Below are 15,699 nucleotides of genomic sequence, written 5' to 3' on the forward strand. Positions count from 1 at the left end.
CCGACACCTCCCTGGAACAACCCACCGAGGAAGTTCGCAGGAACAAAAGGTGCAAAAGAAGGCACATAGATTCCCCAGAGGAATCTCTCACAACAGACACTGAATTCAGTGAAGGGGAGGGATCCCCTAGATCTCCACCTGATGTCTCCTTTGGAGACATTTTAGAAATTCTTCACCAGAGAGATGGATGGTCAACCCAAAACCCCACCCCAGATGAGTCAGTGTTCCTGGAGGCCTTTGGGACCTGCCCATCTACTTCCTGGGTGTCTCCCTTGCAGACTCCCTCAAGGACCTGGTGTCTGCAAGGATATAGAAGGAACCAGACACTGCAGAGCCTATTCCCAAAAGAGAGGATGAGATTCTTAGTGCCCCTAGGACAGACCGCATTGGATGAAGGGCATCCCAGTAGATGCCATGATGGTGCTGGCGGCCACCAAGAAAGAGCTTGCCCAGAAAAGGTCTACTGCCATCCCCCTAACAGGGAGTCTAGGGCTATGGACTGGCTCTGGCCCTGAGCCCATGACGGTGGAGGAATGAACTTCCTTTACCTCCTGTATGGCCACTCTGTAGTCCATTTCTTCTGCGTCCATGAGGCTGATCTCTCACTCAGTTGAGGGCACCTCTAGGATAGTCAGTTCTGGCATTGCCATTCAGTGCCATGCCTGGATGCAGCTGTGTGATTTTGCGGAACACTTTATGGTCTCCTTTGTTAATGCTTCCTTCGATGGTTCTTCCCTCTTTAGACCAACTGTTCATGACACACATTCCCACAGCAAGAAAGACAGAAAGTAGACACTGTCTGCCATCTGAATCCACTTCTCTACCCTCCAATGGTCCTTCTCCAGGAATCAATGCGGGGGAAAGAAATTGTGGTTCAGAAAATCTCAGGGTCCTTTCCAGGACTTTCAGGGATCTTCTTCCCCCAGGGACAGAGAGTGGAATAATTTGAGTGGTAGACCCTGCCCTTGGGGCAGATGGGGTCTGCTGAATCAGAGGTCTCGGGATGCTCCTGCAGAGAAATCCTTGCAGCATCCCTGAGGTGATGCCCAACTGTCCCTGTCTAGAGGCAGTCAGGGGATGATGCTCCTTACATCTAAAAGCCTGGTTAGCCATCACGAACAACCGGTGAGTGCAAGCTGTCCTATCCAGAGGTTACTCCATCTCCTTTTTACATCTCCCCAAGCCAAAATAACACTTCCCTGATGTTCCGCCCAGTCAGAGGGAGGTGGCAACTTTGAAAATTACAAAGTTGCTTCAAAAAAGAGTCATCCAGGAGGTCGCTTAGGACCAGCGCAGGGATCTACTCCTGATTCTTTTTAGTTTCAAAGAAAACCGGGGACCCTCAGGCACATACTGAACCTAACTTACCTGAACAAATCGGTGAAACACATGAAGTTCAGGATGGTCATGGTTCAGCCCATCCTTCCCTTTCTACAGGATGACGACTGAATGTGCTCGATAGACCTGAAGGATGCACACTATCACATCAAAATGAAAGATGCTCCAGAAGGTACCTCCATTTAAAGCAGGGAACCAGTCACTACCAATTTTGTGTGCTTCCGTTTGGTCTCACCACAGCCCCCAGGGTGTTCACCATGTGCATAACAGTAGTTGCAGCTCATCTCAGACTGCAGGGATTCCACGTGTTTCAGTACCTGGATGACTGGTTCCTAGTTGCTTCGTCGAGGCATCTACTGGTTCATCCCAGGGAGTTTCTCTTGAAGTTGGCCCAGAATCAGTCGGGGGCAAACAGTATTTTCCTCAGATGGGGTCAACACTGCTGCCATCTCTGTGCCTCTCCCTTCAACAAGTGTAGCAGGTACTTTACCCTGATCCCGCCACAGGGGCAGTCACCAAGAGCCGCTATAGTCCATGCTTAGCCTCCCAGTCTTCTTTATGCATTCTCTCCTCTTCCTCTGATTCCCAAATTTCTTCAGAAGGCTTGCAGGTTGAAAAGCAAAATGATCCTCATTGCCCCCATTTGGCCTCGAGAAGTTTGGTTCACCTTCCTGTGGTCTCATCTAATTTGCCCTCCATGTACCCTGAATCCACATCCAGACCTTCTGTCTCATCCATCAGGACGAATTCATCCGGATCTTCAAAATTTGAAACTAACCGCATGGTTTCTCCAATTCCAATGATGGCAATCCAGGCTTTCTTTCTCAGTTCAAAAGATCATCATTTCCTCCCATAAGTCTTCTACCAGGAAAATTTATAAAAGCAAGTGGAAGAGGTTTTCTATTTGGGCCTAGCAGCATCACATTCATCTGCTCATGGCGCCCATTTTGGCAGTCTTGGACTTGCTAGCTGGTCTTTTCATTCTGGGGCCAGCTTCTCTACTGTTAAAAGTTCAGTTAGCAGCCGTTTTTAATTTTCACACTGGGGAAAATGGTACATCATTAGCTTCTTGTGGACTTTGCAAAGCCTTTCTCAAGGGTATGTTCCTTCTTCGACCTCCTATCAAAGATCCTACTCCTCCATGGGATCTTACACTGGTTCTTCAAGCTCTGGCCTTACCTCCCTTTGAACCTACTGCTAAGGTAGAGTTGAAATTCTTGACCTGGAAAACACCCTTCTTAGTAGCAATTACTTCAGTCAAGGGGGTTACAGAGATTCAAGCGTTGTCTTCCAAACTCCTTATCTTATTTTTCATAAAGACAGAGTCACTTTACATACTAATCTTTCTTTTTTTGCCAAAGGTTGCGTCAATAAACACCATGAATCAAGCCTTTAATCTCCCTGTTTTTTTTCCGATTTTTCAAAATAAGGTGAAAATATGTTGCACCTTTTAGATGTTCATAGACCATTGCGCTTCTACCTGAATAAGACAAAAGCATTCAGGATATCTGATCAGTTGTTTGTAGCTATTGTCAAAGCTGCTATTGCTCGATGGTTAAGGGATTGTATTACTCATGTGTATTCATTGAAAAGTGTTCCTTTACCTAGGCCAGTCAGAGCTCATTCCACAAAATCCATAGCCACGTCCCAAGCCTTCTGGTCTAGAGTTTCTTTAGAAGATATTTGTGCAGCTGCTTCATGGGCAAATTCACACATGTTAATTTTGCATTGCAAACTTGATATATCCAGGAATAGGGCTACTTTTGGCTCTGCAGTGCTGTGGAATATCCTTCCATAAGGCCACCCACATTCATGTAGCCGGGGACTGTCCCACAGGTTTTGATGAAGACTGAACAGACAACATTAGGTAAAGAAGTTATGTACTCACCATAATGTTCCATCTGTGTTGTCTGCTTCAGTCTTCATCAACCTTCCCTCCCTCCTTCCCCCTTCCTTATCTCTGAAGGACCTGATGGGTAATTCTAGGAAACTTTGTTTTGAGCTCCTGAGCATTCTTTTAAGCTCTACTGTTTCTTTAAGCATGTATTTCTTCTGAGAATCCTTTCAGCAAACTCAATCTGAGGTATCTGAGAGGAGCTAGGCAGTATGGGTTGGGTGGGAGGAGCTTTAGCTTGGAATCCTAAGCTTGCTGATGACCGAGTTGGTTCCAAGCTCGGAACCAAGACCCGCAGGTTCTAAGGGACTTTTCTGTCTCAGCCTAACAGGACAAAAGAGAGAGTGATGGATCTTTGCAACTTCTCCTCCAATATTGGTAAGCATGTTATCAAATGTAACTGAGATACAGTGGGCATCATGTAGAGCAGCAACCATAGGGTCTGTTATTTCAAGCCTTGTTTAGATTAGGATATAGCTCCTGACAGAGCATTTGAAACTTGAGCTACTTAATGTCCTTCTATGAAACAGTAAGTCAGTTAAAGAGTCACTTTAACCCCCTCACCCCACCCCCTGATTAAGTACATCAGGAGTTATCCCACTTAGTGTATTCTGGACCAAAACAGGAAGTGCTGGGACCCTAAGGGCTGAGGTAGTATCTGAGATTCAAAGCAGTCAGTGCCCCTCATCAATTTACTTTCTTGCCCTTCTTTTCATTTACTGCACCCAGGGTGTTTAGAAGAGGCCTACCTCCAGTAAATGTTTGTTGCAGGACCAAAGATATTCACCCTTAACTACCAGAATGGTTGCCTCATTCGGACCCTTTTCCAAGAGGAGATGCAGTCTGCCCTGCAATTTACCCTGACCTACTTTCAGACTCTAGGACTGTCTGAATCTGCTTAAATCACTTATAACTACATCCCATCTGGTTCATTTTCTGGGAGACGTTATGGGCACCACCAGTCAAAAGGCATTCCTTCCTTTAAGTTTCATTCAACAATAGAATCATGTTATTGCCAGGGAATACCTCACATGAGAAAACTACAGAATAGATTGTGCAAGCATGCCCACTTATTGGAGTGACCTATTCCTGTAATGCCTTGTATCAAGAAAGAACTCTTATGGTGGCTTTAACAGATGAATATTAATTACATTGTCCTATTCAATCCAGTCCCATATACCCAGACACTGGCTACAGATTCCTTAAACATTGCTTGGGGAAGCTGACTCACAGAAACTTAGAATTCCTGGAACATAGAGCAAATCACAGAGAAAAAAACATCATCAGGAGAAGATAGTGGTAGTTTGGGCTTTAGTCCTGTATTCTCATATTTTAAAATAAATTTAACAAAAGAAAACAAAATTAAGTAAAATATCTATTCATTATCAGATACAGAACAATGTATTACATGTAGGAACAACAAAATACCATCATACAGTAGAAAACTAAGCAGATCAATGGATAACATGTAGAGACAAAAAGAATGACATCTATTCAGTTGAAAACTAAACATAGACTTAACATTTCATGCACTTGTTACCCAGGGTTTCCTGTTGTGGATTAGTACCCAGTAAAAGAAAAGTTTTAAAACAAACAAGTAGTGCTATATGTAGGTGTATGTAAACCTTTTGGTTTGTTGATGTTTGAGGTCCTCCAACACTGATTGGTCCTGACAATTCCTATGAATAATTTAGTCAAGTTTGTTATGTAAACAAACAAGTTGGAACCCATTCTTATATCCTTTGCTGGCAGGCCACACAAGTATAGGAATGGTCTGTGGCACTGAACTGCTTTCTAATAACAATCCACATCCCTGTACAAGCAAGCTCTGTGGTGGATAGGTTCAGTCACTGTCTTGCCATACAAGTGGTCTCTAAGCCTGTCAGTGGCAATGAAGGTCTTTCAGTAATGGGGAGAGCCTTTTGCAACCTCTTTACATCCCCCACCAACACCAAGTACAGCATATTTTCCGTCATGCTTCATTGCGGTAGTGACAAATGAGAAATCTGGTCCAGATGTAGCCCCAGGGACTTTTTTAATACCTTCCCCCTTTTCCCTCTGATTTCCAGATTTGCTCAGAAAAAGAAGACCACAAGTCCAGTGTGATTCTCATATGCATTCTTTTGACCTTGACAAGTTTGGTTTTGATTACTTTTACCTTATCTTCTGGAGAAGCCTCAGCACCTGAGGCCCTGCTCAACCCTTCTGTTTCACCTGTCTTCTCTGAACATTCATGTCGTGAAATGAACCACTTGAATCTTTCCTCATCTCTAGCTTCTTCTCAACTGTCTGTCTCACTGCAAATATCAGGTCAGTTGTGCTAAATCCTGATTGGAATCCAAACTGCTCATGTCCCATCTTACTTTCTACTACTCAGCGTATTCATTTATCAGTGACTCTCTCCAGAACTTTCATTCAGTGTGATAGGAGTTTGATACCTCGGTACTGTCTACAGTTGTGGATGTCGCCTTTGTTCTTGTACACTGGCACTACTATACTTTTACTCCACCCATCTAGGATGCACCTTTCTCTCCACACTGCTATGTCTACCCTCAGGAGCCATTTCTCCCCTATTTCACCCATTATCGTTATCATATCTGCTGTGAACTCATCGGAGCGTGCTGCTTTCCCTTTTCATTTTCCTTAGCGCTGTTCTTCTATAGTGGACTTCTCCTCTTCTGTCATTGTAGGCTGTGTCTGGGGCAGTACAGCTTCTGTGTGGTTTTCTTTATTTAGAAGCTGTTAGAAGTACTCTTTCCTGAGTACCAGATGGCTTAGTGGTTAAGTTCTTCGCCTCCAATGCACAAGGTACAAGGTTCGATCCTGACCTCCGGCTAATGCCTGTTTGGAATTTGCATGTTCTCTCTGTGTCTCCGTGGGGTTTCTCCCATGTCCGAAAAACATGCTGAGTGTTTCCATCTCAAACTCACCAGTGAATGGAGCTGTGGGCAGCAGCACAGACTCTACATGGTGACCAATGGGGGGAAGAATTGTAAGTAGACCAACCACTTTGGGCATCTATTGTGGTGCGCAGTATCCTCAAGGTAGGAGAACACGGATCACAAACTGCACACCGTGGCAGGGCTAGCCACTCGACGGTGTAAAATATGGCTCTAGGTGATTCGGTCATGTTGACTGTCACCAAAAAAAAAAAAATGGGCATGGGTAGTTACCGGTGATAAGTGGGTTGAGGACCCGGCCTACTCTCTGACCCATGCCAGGGACCCATGCTAACGGTGGGAGGGGTATATGTGCTCTTATTGGCCAGTGTGTGCCCGCCATAAAACCCAGCAGCCCTGGGTCAGTAGGCTACTGGTTGGCCGGTGTCTAGTTGCCCAGCCTGGGTACCTGGGATAGCTCTGTTGAGTGAAAGCTGGACATAAAACCAACCAACCTGCCAAACATGAACTGAGAATTGCTACGCTTAATGTAGGTTCATTGACAGGACGCAGCTTAGAAGTGGATGACATGATGATACGGAGGAGGCTGGACATCCTATGTATCCAAGAGATGAGATGGAAGGGCAGTGCAACAAAGCCACTTGGCTTGGGATCCAGACTCTACTACTCAGGTGGTGAACAGGCTAGAAATGGTGTAGGAATTGTGGTGAGACAGAGGCTTCAGAAGTCAGTGAGGGATATCATCAGAATTAATGACAGACTCATGGCAATCAGACTCCAGTGTAATGATAGGACAGTATTCATAATCTCAGCCTATGCCCCACAGCAGGGTTGTGATAGTGAGGAAAAGAGTGCATTCAGACAGCAGTTGCCGGACCTACTAGATAAAGCAGGACAACATGAATTGGTGTTGATAATGGGTGACTTAAATGCACATATCGGGACAGACAGAACAGGATATGAGGACTGCCTGGGTCCACATGGGTGGAGCAATAGGAATAAAGAAGGAGAAGCCATTCTAAACTTTTGTCTGGCAAATGGCTTGATAGTAGCCAATACATGGTTCAGAAAGAGAGACAGTCACAAGATCACATACAAGAGTAGCAAATATGCAGCTCAGGTAGACTTCCTCCTAGTAAGGAAAAGGCACTGGGGTAGAATCCATGATTGCAAAGTCATCCCCAGTGAAACAGTCTGTTCACAGCATAAACCAGTAGTTGCCACAATCAGCTGCAAGCAGTGGTCAGAGAAGGCTCTAAGGTCAACAGAGACCAGGCTGAAGACCTGGAAGTTGACTGGAGAGAAAGTACAGCAGTTCAAGGAATTACTGAGGGCTCTAGCACCCCAAGAAGAGGAGGAAATAGGTGGAGTTAAAGAAGAGTGGCAGCACCTAAAAACAGCATGTGTTAGGACTACAGAAAAGATATGTGGCCGAGCCAGGTATGGAAATAAGGTACATAAGGAAAGCTGGTGGTGGAATGCAGAAGTGCAGGAAGTAATCAAAAGAAAGAAGGAGTGCAGGAAGACGTGGGAGATTGAAAAGGCTGACCAAGCTAGGAAGGACTACTGGTTGGCTAACAAAGAAACTAAGAAAGAAGTTGCAATAGCAAAGAATAGGGCATCAGAGGCACTCCATCAGCTTCTGGAAAGTGACTCAGTAAGGGGCACAAAGAAACTATACCAGGTTGCAAGGCAAAGAGAGAAAGATAAAGAAGATAAGTCAGACACCCTTCATAAGGGATTCCAGCAACAACCTGCTTACCAGCCCACAGGACATCAAAGGCAGATGGAAGGAGTATTTCCAGCAGCTTCTGAATGAAGAAAACCGCACAGAAGCGGTACTGCCCCAGAAACAGCCTACAATGAGAGTAGAAGAGGAGCCCAGCTTAGAAGAAGTAGGAGCAGCACTAAGGAAAATGAAGTCAGGGAAAGCAGCAGGCTCAGATGAGGTCACAGCATATATGATAAAGATGCTGGGTGAGCTAGGGGAGAAATGGCTCCTGAGGGTACTAATTGCAGTGTGGAGAGAAAGGCGTATCCCAGATGACTGGAGAGTAAGCATACTCGTGCCAGTGTACAAGAACAAAGGGGACATCCACAACTGTGGACAGTACAGAGGCATCAAACTCCTACCACATTGCATGAAAGTTCTGGAGAGGGTGATTGATAAACGGATACGCAGAATAGTAGAATGTAAGATGGGAGATGAACAGTTCGGATTCAGATCAGGATGCAGCACAATTGACCCAATGTTTGCATTGAGGCAGATACTTGAGAAGAAACTAGAGAAGAGGAGAGAGTCAAACTGGGCTTTCCTAGACTTGGAGAAAGCATATGACAAGGTCCCAAGAAAGCTGATCTGGGCAGTACTGCGGTGGTTTGAAGTCCCAGAAACATTGGTAGAATTAGTACAGGCTATGTACAAGGACCCAGTGACTCAAGTACGAACAGTGTTTGGCCTCACTGAGGGGTTCCCAGTGGGAGTGGGTGTACACCAGGGTTCAGCTCTGAGCCCACTTCTGTTCATACTGGTAATGGACTACATCAGCAAACAGGTTGGAGGGGTCAGAGCAACAAAGCTGCTGTATGCAGACGATGTGGCAGTACAGGCAGACTCTGATCTAGAACTTCAGCAAAGGATAGGAGAATGGAATGCAAATCTGAAGGCACATGGGATGAAACTAAGCACAGATAAGACAGTGATAATGGCAGCAGATTGGGGAAATTAGAAGAAGCTGAGAATAGAAATAGATGGGAAGATAGTGGAACAGGTAAATAGCTTCAAGTATCTGGGAGGGGTGGTTGAGGAGATGGGTAGTCTGAATGAAGAGGTCAAAGCTAGAATCAGAGGGGCTGCAGCCAACTGGCATAGAGTATCAGGTGTAGTCTATGACAGAAGAATGCCAAAGAAGCTGAAAAGTAAGGTGTTCAAGACAGTGGTGCGACCAGTACTACTGTATGGTACAGAAACCTGGGCAGTAAAGGCAGAACAGTTGAAGAAGCTAGAGGTGATGGAAATGAAGTGCCTGAGAAAGGTGGTAGGATGCACACTGCGGGACAGGCGAAAAAATGAGGACATAAGAGCAGAAGCCAAAGTAGCTCCAATTGCAGAAAAGATCAAAGAGAACAGATTACGATGGTATGGGGGCACGTGTAGAAAAGCAGAAGACAATCTGGTGAGGGAGATTGGGACAGACAGGAAGAAGGTAAGAGGAAGTGAGGGCGTCCAGCAAAGAGGTGGATGGAATGTGTGAAAGAAGATCTGCGACAGTCAGGCATGAGTGTTGAAGAAGGCAGGAGAGTGGCACTGAATCGAGAGAGTTGGCGACAGTTAATACCCCGACCCCATGTAAATGGGAAAAAGGGGGATGATGATGATGATGATAAGTACTCTCTCCTAGTTTCCTTCTGTCTTTGATGTCCTGTAGACTAAGCAGGTTGCTTCTGGCATCCCTTATGAAGAATGTTGAACAACCTTTGATATTGTTTATTTGTGCCAGCTACTGATTTACTTTTCAGAAGCTGGTAGAGTGCCTCTGATGCCTTATTCTTTGCTATTGCAACTCTTCTTGGCTTCTTTGTTCCTTCCTAGCCTGGTCAATGTTTTCTACCTCCCACTTTTTCTTGCATGCCTTCTTTCTTTTGATGACTTCCTGGACTTCTGCATTCCACCACCTTTCCTTATGTATCTTATTTCCATACCTGGCTCAGCCGAATATCTGTTCTGTGGGTCCTCACCCATCTTGTTTTGAGGTGTTGCCGTTCTTCTTCAAGCGCCATCTATTTCCTCTTTTTCTTGAGTTGCTAGAGCCACAAACAATTCCTTGAACTGTTGTGTTTTTTCTCCAGTCAGCTTCCAGGTCTTCAGCATGATCTCTGTTAACCTTAGAGCCTTCTCTGACCACTGCTTTCAGCTGATTGTGGCTACCAGTGGTTTTTGCTGTGGGCCGACTGTTTCACTGGGGATGACTTTGCAGTCACTGATTCTACCCCAGTGCCCTTTTCTTACTTGGAGGTAGTCTATCTGAGTTGCATGTTGGCCATTCTTGTATGTGATCTTGTGACTGTGTCTCTCTGTTTTTAAACCATGTGTTGGCTCTATCAAGCCATTTGCCAGATAGAAGTCTAGAATGGCTCCTCCTCCTCTATTCCTGTTGCCGTACCCATGTGAACCCAGGCAGTCCTCATATCTTGTTCTGTCTGTTCCACATACCTCTCAACCTCAAATAGTAAGTAATCTGGGCAAAGCCATAAAGTGGTGCAAATAGGGACAATTTTGAAGTATTGCTCTTACAAACTTACAAAGTTGATAGAATAACAGGTTTTGCATTAGCATAAATTTTCTGAAGGGTATGAAGTCTAAAACTCAAATGTCTGTCATTATTTTCTAACTTTAATCTTTAATGATTTGCTACTAATTTGCCAGAAAGCCACAATTTTATGAAAAATGGACCAAAAATATAAGGTAAAAATCTGTACAGTTGGGAGGTATGCTGTTCCAGTATGTGCATTCAGGTCACCCCTTAACATCAGTTCCTGTTGTCCTGCTTTGTCTAGTAGGTCCTGCAGCTGCTGTCTGAATGCAGTCTTTTCCTAACTATCACAACCCTGCTGTGGGGCATAGGCTGAGATTTTGAATACTGACCTATCATTCAGTGCTCTGTCATTAGGTTGGAGTCTGATTGCCATGAGTCTGTCATTAATTCTGATGATATCACTCAATGTCTTCTGAAGCTTCTCCATCACAATTCCCACACCATTTCTAGCCTGTCCTCCTCCTGAGTAGTAGAATCTGGATCCCAAGTCAGTGGCTTTGCTGCACTGCCCTTACATCTTGGATTCTAGATACATAGGATATCCAGCCTCCTCCTTACCATCATGTCATCCACTTCCAAGTGGAGTCCTGTTGGTGAACCTACACTAAATGTAGCAATTCTAACTGCATGTTTGGCAGGTTAATTGGCTTTATGTCCAGCTTTCACTCAAAAGATCAATCCCAGATAACCCAAGCTGGTCAAATGTACACCAGACAGCCAGTAGCTTATAAATCCAGAGCTGCTGAGCTTTATAGTGTGCACACACTGTCCAATAGGGGCAGAAACTTCCCTTCCACCATTAGCATGGGTCCCTGGCATATGTCCGGAGTAGGCTGTGTGTCCTCAACTCACTTATCTCCGGCAAGTACCCATGTCGCAGCTTTAGACACAGAGAGAGCATGTAAACTCCAAACAGGCATTGGCCAGAGGTCACAATCAAACCTTATACCTTGTGTTCAGGAGACAAAGATCTTAACCCTTATGCCAAGTGGTTACCTACTTTTATGGTAAGTATACTCACACAGTTGTACTTCTCACTTGTTACTTGAATTCACTGAGGAAGCGACCGTCAAACCTTTGTTATGAGTTATACCTTCATTAGTCAGTCCTGTGACATAATCTGTGAAGTATTAGCTTTGCGAACTGTTTTCCAAAACTTAACTCATTCTTCTTTACAGGACTTCATGCTTGTAGTGGTCAGCTGCTGTAGAAAAACAGGGGACACAATGGTTTTCTAATAGGATTTTACTTATTCACAGCAAATAGCAATTTTTTTTTGGGGGGGGGGGTCAGCAGTCAGTCAATCAACACTCTTCTGGGAGGGGCAATTATATAGCATGGTTTTAGTTTTTGCTGGAGCCCTGTCTCTCTCCTCACAGTCAGAGAAATGCAGGGAAGCGACTGTGTATTGCATTGCAGTGAAGGCTGTCCCCTCTCTTCTGCAAGAGGAGCATCCTCTCAAACAGCCATGCCCTTTTCCTCCAGAGCAGGACTGGTGTTTTTCCCAGTGTCCATCAGAGAAATCATACCTACTTGTTATGCTCCTGAGTACAAGCTTCCCTCCTCATGCCTGTGGTAGGTGAGACAACCATGACTCTTCACTCCTTTCAAGGATAATTGAATATGTGTTTGTCTTCCCTAATTCTCTATGATCTTGGAGTTGTATTTAAGGGGGGGGGGGTGCAGGAGGCGTTACCCTCCCCACACACAAACACAAAAACACTGCTGCACATGTGTTGTGTTTCATTAGTTCTAATGCTTGGATCATTATCGCTTATTATTTATATTAGTTAGGACTTGCGTTAAATGGTCCTAACTAATTTAGATGTTGGATGTGACTTCATTCAGTTTTGACCAGGGAAGTGGCCTTAATCTGGTTAAATATTAGGTGGGCAGATATTACCACAGGTGAGCATTCTCCTGTTTTTACAGCAAACCTAGTGCAGTAAAATCTTCTTTATGCCACTTTTTTTTGTAAATAGCTGCATGTAAGCTTTTGAGTTGATATTTAATGTGCTAATGCAAATTATGAACCAAGTAAACATATTTCTGTATTGTTTTTCTAGGACCTGGACCTTCATCTTCATTAGTGAAGCCCTCTAAAGTTGTCTCAGGTGCCACCAAGAGAGTTGCACCCGATGGTAAATCAGAGGCCTACAAATCTATTTTTACATCACATTGCTCTGCTAAGCGCTCAAAAGAGCAGACGTCCCATTGGGTTACACATACAGCCTATTATTTCTGATTCTGTAATTATAGCATTCTAAGCTGTTGATGTCTACAGTGATATGTTGTATTAAAGTAACGAGCAGTTAGTGTCTCTGCAAGATATTTGAGAAGTGGGTTATATATATTTTAGTGCAACAGGCTTGTTGCTGTATTTTTCCTTCTAAATATTGCATTTCACCTTTGATTAAGTCATTAGAAAAGTGTGTCCCTTTGAGCAAGAACTACTATTAAAACAGTGTTTGAACATGTTAATTGCAAGCAGCATTCTTTGTGTTAACATTAAAGTAATGCACTATGTTTTGGTACTCAAAAGTATGTTACTGACAGCACTTGTATAGTATATTCTTTCTGTTGATAGGACCATAGGTAAGTACTAGGCAAGCTGATCTTGTGGACCATTTTAAACCTAGCCAATTTCCTTTTCAAAGGAAATTATCAAACCCTGTACTTTGTGTTTGTGAGGTAAACACCTTAGCCATTCTTATCACTACATTTTGACTTTGAGCTGAGTTAGGATTGGAATTTAAATATTTTCTTGTGTGGCCATGGTAGCTGTAATTTGTTTATATGCTTCTGTGCTGTTCATCTTGTGGAATGTGTTAGAGCACCTATTTGTTGTTTTTATAGTACTAATCCAGTGGCACGGGTCTGTCCAGATAGTCTTTTTATTCAATTCGGTACATTTTTTTTCCAGCACATGCCAGAGAAACAGTTCCATGATAAAAGTTTAAGATATATTAGTTCTTTAAAAATCTAAAATTGAATTTTGCTGTAAAATAAAGCATTTTTGCATCCTGTACCCCAGCATGGGAGGCTGCACTTTCAATACAACCCGATACTTAACTATACAAACTCCAAGATTACTGCACCTCAGAATAAGAGGCATTTTTCAATGTACGACAGTCTCGATTTTATACAATAATTTAGTGTTCATCATTACTGAATCACATTTCGGCCTGGCAGCAATCAAAACATCATGGGATAGTGAGATTAGAATAGATTTACAGTTGTCTAATGCCTACAACTCGTATCTTTGTTTAACATTCTTGGAAATATGATTGCACATGTAAAACTTTTAATGTGCTGTTGTCCTATCTCACCTATATTCTTACCAGAATGGGTTCAGATCTGATTCTCGGATCCAACTAGGCCTTATATACAAGCACGAGGTCTTCCACTAGCTCATGGCTAATCCCTATCTCAGCATGCACTAGGAAAGCTCCCCAGATTGTGTTTGCCGCTAAACAAGATTGGGTGCTTGTTCTACTGACTCTGGCTAAGTATACTCTTTTATTATTATCACTCTTGTTGGAAATTGCTTATTCTTAATTATTATTGCTTTAGATAACTAGTTTGGTGCTAGTTTGTTATTTCCGCTTTGTTCTCCTTATTTTTCTGCTGTTGGCTGTCATTTTCCACTAGGCCTTGTTTTCCCTATTCCACCCTTTACCTAGCACCTTTAATAGCCCATTTTAGCTAGAGGGCTCTTCTCTAAAATTGTTAGTTCATTAAGTTAGAGAACTGCTTTACCCTTAGCCCATTTAAGTTTGAGAGCTTCCCCTTCTTTCACTCTTCTGGGCATAGCCTTTTTAAGTTAGAGACCTGTGCCCTCCCCATTTTCCTCTCTCTTACAATTATAGTTGACTGTTTAACTACTGTTGTGGATGTTGCTGCTACTGCTGTTGTTTTAAAAAAAATAATGTTCTAGCCTTTTTTCATGTTACAATCCCTTGTTCAAAATGTCCTCAAAAGATTTGAAACCCTCTGGTTTCAAAAAATGTGAGAAATTTACTGCTGCAGCACCATTATTCTCTGTGCCAGTGGAATTCGAGTTGCGGAGCTGGTCCCCTATCTTGGAGCCCTTCTCCCCTACTCTTAGATCACCTATACTCCAGGCTTCCAAGTCTCCAGCCCCCTCCACTTGCTCTTCCAGGAGCCTGTCCAGTGATAATGTAGATTGAGTGGTACAGAGGCTGTTAAGGACACCGGTGCTGGCCAAGCTGTTATCGGATACAACCCCGAGAGCTTTGGATCCGACCACATCCTCCCCTTCTACTTCGATTCCTCCTCCGATCTGACCTCGGAGCTGGAATGTCTGGAGCTGATATTGGTGGAACACTCTGAACTGAAACCTATTACAGGCTCTTTGGATCCGGTTATTGCTCTGACATCCTCGGATCCATTGGACCTCGAGGAGTGTAGGAGCTGACACTTTCCGGTCAGGTCAGGGGAGGCAAGTCGGATCAGACAGTTGTCAGATCCGAACTTGCCTCTCAGGGCATTGTCTCGGTTGAGCTCAACTCCTACCTCAGGATCATAGCCATCCTCCTTGATTCCAGGGATTCCCTCGGGTTCTTTGGATCCAGGGATTTATTTGGATCAGGGAAAGGGGGCTTTTGAGGTGATGAGTGTGCTGTCTCCACAGGCAGTTCCACTGTCATTTCTGGATGTTTTTCCCCCAAAGACACTGGTGTCTGCCTCTATACCCTAGCATCCACAGGGACACAGAGATCCTAGGCCTCAGGATGCCCCACAGAGTGCCCCCCACTCTTTTGAAACCTCTTCAGAGTACCCCTTGGAAGAGGTTATGTAAGAGAAAGCATTTAGACTCCCCAGAGGAGTCTGTCACTTCGGATACGGACTTTGATGAAGCCAAAGGGTCCCCACTGTCGCTGCCTGATGTCTCCTTTGGAGACATCTTAGAAATACTTAAACAGAGAGGCAGCTGGAAGTCCACCAACCCTTCAACAGAGGAGTCCATGTACATGAACGCCTTTGGATCTCACCCTACCTCCACTTTGGTATCTCTGCCTTTCGATGAACTTAGATTTAGTTTCTTGAAAGGCATGAGTGTCTCCTGATGCAATGGAATGTGTTTCTTGGAGGCCAGATAAGTTCATCACCACCCCCTCAAACAAAAACTTTTTAACTAAGGGACTCCCAGTAGATGCTATGGTGGTGACGGCAGCTACTAAGAAGGAACTCTGAGACATCCTCTTCTGTTCATTCACCGAACAAGGAG

At 44.0% G+C, this 15,699-nt stretch overlaps 1 long non-coding RNA gene across 1 annotated transcript in view; it reads left to right on the forward strand.

Moving 5' to 3' along the window:
* Positions 1-12,929, forward strand: part of LOC122816954 — a 106,871-nt gene extending 93,942 nt beyond the window's left edge. The window contains exon 3 of the long non-coding RNA XR_006367126.1: positions 12,515-12,929. This is a non-coding gene — a long non-coding RNA (uncharacterized LOC122816954). The remainder of the gene's footprint in view (positions 1-12,514) is intronic.
* Positions 12,930-15,699: the final 2,770 nt, after the last annotated feature.

Source organism: Protopterus annectens, chromosome 12.part0 (genome assembly GCF_019279795.1).
Source record: "Protopterus annectens isolate FY-2018-M chromosome 12.part0, PAN1.0, whole genome shotgun sequence".
In the NCBI taxonomy this organism is placed as follows: Eukaryota; Metazoa; Chordata; order Ceratodontiformes; family Protopteridae; genus Protopterus; species Protopterus annectens.